Consider the following 6,323-nt stretch of genomic DNA (forward strand, 5'->3'; position numbering starts at 1 on the left):
TTCCGCGCGGGCGGGGTCTGCGATCTCCCATCCTCCCACCCTCCGCCTGGATGTTGAAGAGGACGACACCCGCCAGGACCGCCACCGTTTCGTGGGCTAGGGTGCGGTAACCACGGACGACCTGGATGGCCATAAGCCTCTGCACGCGGCGTAACATGCGCCGCGCGCTCCGACTGACCACCGGCCCGTGGGCCCAAACGGGACACCCACAGAGGGCCATGGCCCGCAGCACTCGCACATATAGGCGGCGTACCTTCTGACTGGGTCCCCCGAGGTTGGGCAAAAGTCGATCAACCATGGTCCACACGGCCACAACCCGGGGGACAAGGCGGTCGAAATGTCCATCGAAGCGCCAGCGGCTATCAATGTCCAGGCCGAGGTACTTAAACCTTCCCTTGACCTGGATGCGGGCATCATCCACCCAGACCGGAGCCTGGGGGACACGCCGCGACAGAGGCAGCCCGTGAAACCAGACTACTTCCGTCTTTTGCGGCGGGATCCTAAGCCCCAAGGCCCGGATCCTGGCGACGACCAGGGCTACGGCCATCTCGACCAGACGGACAGTTCTCGTCCAATCCCTCCCCACCACTACGAGGGGCATGTCGTCGGCGTAACAGACAACGCTCGCTCCGGTGGGGAGGGGCCCGCGCAGCACGAATTGAAGCACAACCCAAACTTAACCCAGTCCTAGACCAGGTCTTACAATCATTCTTCTTCTACCCCCTCCAAAAAAAATATATAATATTTTTAATTTTTAATTTTTTAATATAAATATTGCAATAATATATCAATATTATATAAGTTCTTGGGGACAAGAAGAACGGTTGTAAGGTTTGGTCTAGGTCTGGATCCAGTTTAATTATGAAGCAATAAGTTGAACTATGAAGCACAACTCAAACTTAACCCAGACCTAGACCAGATTTTACAACCGTTCTATTCCCCAAGAACTTATATAATATTGATTGATAAAAACAAAATGTAAAATGGTGACGATGTCCTCACCCAGTAACCATTTGCATTTTTATTAATCAATTCTTTTCATTGGTAAAACAATACCTTCCCACACACATATTTACATTTTTATCAATCAATTTTCCGTCGGTCGAAACAGATTCGCATGTTTGTCGATCGATTTTCCGTCGGTAAAACAGATTTACACTTTTATCGGTCGCTTTTCCGTCGGTAAAACCGTTTTGCATTTTTATAGATCAATTTTCAGTCGGTAAAACAGATTTACATTTTTATCGGTCAATTTTCCGTCGTTAAAACGGTTTTGCATTTTTATCGATCAATTTTCTGTCGGTAAAACAGTTTTGCATTGATTTTAACCTATTGCAGACGTGACGTCATCAAGGCGTGACATCAGCAGATGTGGCGTCATCAGTCGTGACGTCATCAGGTGTGACGATATCAAGCGTGATGTCACCCCTGCCCGTCCCCCCCTGTAACGTCAGCCCCCTCGAAAGCCTGTCTAGAAACCCCATATATATGTTACTTAGGCGCGATTCGGGTTTAATCCAGGGTGTCTTCTAAATCGCGGTATCGTGTAATTCGTCTCAATTGTTCTCGCTTTATTTCGGTGTCACTACGACCGACATAAATTTTGTAACAGGCGAGTCCGCGCGTACCCACTTTCTTAGGATGCGTCTTGGTTCTCTACTGGCGACCACCTGTCAAATCTTCCGTTACCGTGCCGTCTGCATGTTCTAAATAATTGTACAATAAACACCTGTGGAAGACACTTGACGTTCCGCTATTGGCTTGCCGTGAAGGCTAGGTTTCTCCACGCGTCCAGCCCACGACTTTTGCTGTCTCCCTCCGAGCTAGCCGAGGTTTACCGCCGTACCTGCGCTGCAAGGGTCGCATATCGCTGCCGAATTTCACTGTATTTGGCAAGAAAGTGCCTGGTGCCCATCCAGATGACTGTCCTTTGTCGAGCGACTTGCAGCGCTTTTCCTGCCTCGAATTCACGGCAGTTCGACACAGGAAAAGCTTTCCCCATTCATCCGGAAAATAACCACCCTGATAAAGGTAAATAGCCTAGAAATATTAATGAAAACTGCAAAATTTTAAGGATTAGTATTTATTAAATGATTTACAAAATAATAAAATTACTTACTTAATTACAGGTGCACTACAACGTATTTTAATATTATCAAAATTATTAATATTGAAGAGCAAAAGTAATTGAGTTGGCGTGAAAAAGCCCACAATTTTATTATGTAAAAGTGTTCACAGTGAGTCGCATTGGTATCGAATGGAATTGAAGGATCTATGCACCTATGTTCCTCATTACAATTACTAAAAATAATCCGTATTATGTCATGTTTGGTATCCATTTCATCAAGAAAACAAAAATAATCCAGTATAACAACCTGTCTGCCATATGTAAAATGTTCACAAATAAAACAGCTAGTGTGGAAACAGGGAGTAGGATTTATACGACGTGCAGTTGGAAATGAATTTCATAGACTAGGATTTCTGATCTATTAATATTGTTTAAAAAATGGTTATATGACGGGCATGTGTTTCGTCCGCGGGATTCGTGGTCTGTTGGTATACGTGACCGACCGAAGGTCGCCTTGAGTTGGAGATTCCGTTGTCCTAACAGCAAAACACGGTCAATTGTTGTCTGACTCGTGTTCATCGTTAAAATTGAAGCTCAAACAAGGTGAGCATTGTCGAGCAACAGTTTTGAACTCCAGGCCCGATGTCGAGTGGCGACATCGGAGCCTGAAGGAGAGAAAGAGTAAATCGTATCACATTAGAACGATACAAAAGATAATTGGCGAGCGCCGCGTAGCTGCAAAATTAGCGTGTTTTGCGTTTTGCGGAGACACATGCGGCTATCGCAGCAGTCGTCTTTCGGCAGTCAGTCTTGCTCCAGTCAGTTCAACAGGTCGTCAAGCAACCTCAGCGTAGCCAGTCCTCACGATTTCAAGCAGTTTGGTGGCCAGACGCTTGGAATTCTACTTGCTTAACAGTTGAACATCTGTCTCCTGACTAGGGAGTTGCACTGCTCGAGTTAATACGTATTATATGTACGACAGAGCACCTAGTTTGTCAAAAGGTGACAGTTCAGCGAGATTTGCGCTCTTGGAATCGGGGTCTGCCCTGATTCTCTGAGTTTCGTCTTCATCAAAGATCAACAGAGGCCGCTTCCTGGTTGATCCGTGAGCGACGGGCTACAACAGAGAGAGTTAACGTACGTGCCTATCACCTCTGCGTTACTCGCACTCTGCCACCCCGTTTAGAAGCAACCCCCGTGTGTCGAATAGAAGCACACGGTGAGGTGAACAGAGTCGTGGAGCCTCTGGCCGTCCTCAGCCACCAGGACTAGCAATTGCTGGCTATAGCGTGTCCCCCGGTCGCGAATCCCCACTTTCATCGGGATTCGTACGAAGCGAGCCATCCTATGAGGTGCAAAAGCGAAGAGAAGAGGCCCCCTCCTCTCTATCCAGTCGCTCATCGACAACTTCTTCGCTAGAGAAAAAGAGTTGATATTACAGTTCACTGTATTACCTTGTGTTACGGCAAGGCATTGCTCCCCCCTCCACATAGGCTCGTGATCGAAGCCTGGAGTCGGGAAGAATAGGTATAGCGTGATCGCCATACTCTCGCTTACCGGTGCGGTTCCACAGCATTTCTTTTTTTGAGACGCCAGCGTCGTTGACAGGCGTCGTCCGCTACACCGAGGAGCCACCGCTATACCGATAGTCCAAGGAGCCTGCCGCGGACCAGAGGACCCCCTTGCACCGACGTACACATAAAAACTCATCAATAAACGTCGTAGAATATGCCCTCATCAGGGCCGACTTAAACTTGATCGAATGTACTTGTTTTCTTTAAAATCCCTCACTATCACCTTATTCGGAACCTAGTTAGATTCCTTATTTTAAGCGATTCTAACAAATATATGTGGGACACCGGAGAGCCGTAACGTCGAAGCGTGACGTCACGCGTGCGTCGGGGCCCATCGCGGCAACGCGAAAACGCCCGAGACGAAAAAAAGAACGTCGAGAGAGTATGAAAGAATATGGCAAGCGACGGAAAACCGTCGTTGTATCTATGCATCATTATATTACATTATTTTTCTAGTAACTGATGCTTATTAATATCCAACCTCACCATTTCTATCCCGGATATTAGGAGAAATCCTACATATATAACAAAATTTATTGGAACTAAGCACAATACAATTAATATCTAAATTGTGCTATACGCAATTACTTCTCAGGTTACAATTAATTCAGTGCTTTTGGTAAAAAGAAAGAAAACAATGGTCTAACTGTCAGTACACTGAATTGAGTTGGTAATTATAAGATTTACTTACCGACAATATACTTTTAGTTTTGAGATCACTTTAAGTGTTCTGATTTACACCAATGACAGTAGTAGATTAGGGTGGATAAGGATTAACAATAGGTCGAGGTGCTAGTTAAAGCTGCCAAGGTTAGGTTAGGATCAATGGCACAACAATGGGGCACGAGGGCTAGAAGAGCCCTACAGAAACAGACCGCCGTGCCAGGTTCTACACATGTGGTAGCACCGAGCACATGGCAATGCTCGGCCCCGCCGAACTGTGCGCTGACCTGGGCCGTCCAACCAACCACAGACTGGGCGCTAAGGCTTGCGCGCTGCCACCGCCACGGGGGAGAAACTCCCGCCCTTCAACCGGGGCGTCCGGCCAAGCCGGGCCGGCCGCCTCGGCAACGAGGGATTCGTAACCGCAAAAAGCGGAGAAGACTCGGGCGCCAACGCCCACAACGAAGTAAGGAGGATCCGGCCGTGGGGAGGCCATGGAAACTGCTTAAAATTCACCCCCACGGCCAAAATCCTGCAGGCCAACCTCAACCACTCGGCCGCGTCACAGGACCTACTGCAACAGACGCTGATCAAGCTTGATGTGGGGTTGGCCGTCGCCATACAGGGTGCTCGACCGCCTCAATTGGGCGGGAGATGACCTTGGCTCCGTCGCGATAATCGCAGACGGCTCCGAAGCCCTTTGCGCTTTTGCGCACAGTCGTGGTAGGCGTATACGCCCCGCCCAGTGCCCTCGCGTCGTTCGAAAGGCTCCTGGACGAGGTCAGGGATGCTGTGTCCCGCTCTCCAGAAGTCCGAACATTGGTCCTGGGCGACTTCAATGCAAGTCAACGGCGTGGGGTTGTCCCGGGACTAACGCGAGCGGCGAAACAGTGCTGGAATGGGCGACGGGCGTGGTGCTTCTGCTACTAAATCGGGGCTCCGCAAGCACATACGTGCGGTGGCAGGACGAATCTATCGTCGATCTTTCGTGGGCGACGCCCTGTGCCGCGCGTTGTGTAATCGGGTGGAGGGTCGCGGAGGAGGTGGAATCGCTTAGCGACCACCTCTACGTGCTGATGCACGTCTCCGCAGAACAGCAAGACCCCCACCCAGCCCGTCGTCCTAGGGGTGTTCAGCCACCCCGCAGATGGGCCGCCAAGAAGATGGACGAGGACGCGCTGATGGCCGCCTCCCTCACGATGGCCTGGCCGGGGCCGCCGGCTGGGTCCGTCGCGGACGTCGACAGCGAGGCAGAATGGTTCCGTGAGTCTCTGGCGGCGGTCTGCGACGCCGCCATGCCCCTGACCGGAAAGCCTCGCAAGCGAGCCGTGTACTGGTGGTTGGGCGAAATCGCCGCACTGCGCGACGCAAGGGTGGCCACCCGACGCCGCTACACCAGGGCCCGTCGACGTGCCAACCGCGACGCTGCGAGGGAAGAAACCCTATCTGAGGGTTACCAGCAGGCAACGGTAGCCCTCCATGCGGCCATCACGAAGGCTAAGTCCGAGGCGTGGCGCGAGCTCCTAAACTCGCTAGACCGTGACCCTTGGGGGCGACTGTACAGGATCGTCTTAGGGTGATTACGCCCTGCGGCGCCCCCGATCACGGCGAGTCTCGACCCCCCTATTCTTCGGCGTGTCATGCACACACTCTTTCCGGTAGATTCGGAGGAGCCGCGGCTGCCGGAGCCTGCGGACCCGACCACCTGGTCCGCCGATATGGGGGTCAGCCACGAGGAGCTTGTTGCCGCCGTTCGTCGCTTGGGGGTGTCCAACACCGCCCCCGGCCCGGACGAAGTGCCCGGACGAGCCTTAAAGAAGGCTCTGCGCGTCCTCAGGCCCCGACTGCTAAGCCTATTTAATGGCTGCATGCGGTCGGCGCGGGTCCCGCTTCTTTGGAAGCGAGGACGCATGGTCCTTATCCCGAAGCATGGTAAGCTCGCGGATTTGCCCTCCGCGTACCGGCCCATATGCCTCCTCGATGAAGTCGGCAAGTTGTTGGAGCGAGTGCTCGCCCAC

The sequence above is a fragment of the Calliopsis andreniformis genome, chromosome 5 (genome assembly GCF_051401765.1).
Source record: "Calliopsis andreniformis isolate RMS-2024a chromosome 5, iyCalAndr_principal, whole genome shotgun sequence".
In the NCBI taxonomy this organism is placed as follows: Eukaryota; Metazoa; Arthropoda; class Insecta; order Hymenoptera; family Andrenidae; genus Calliopsis; species Calliopsis andreniformis.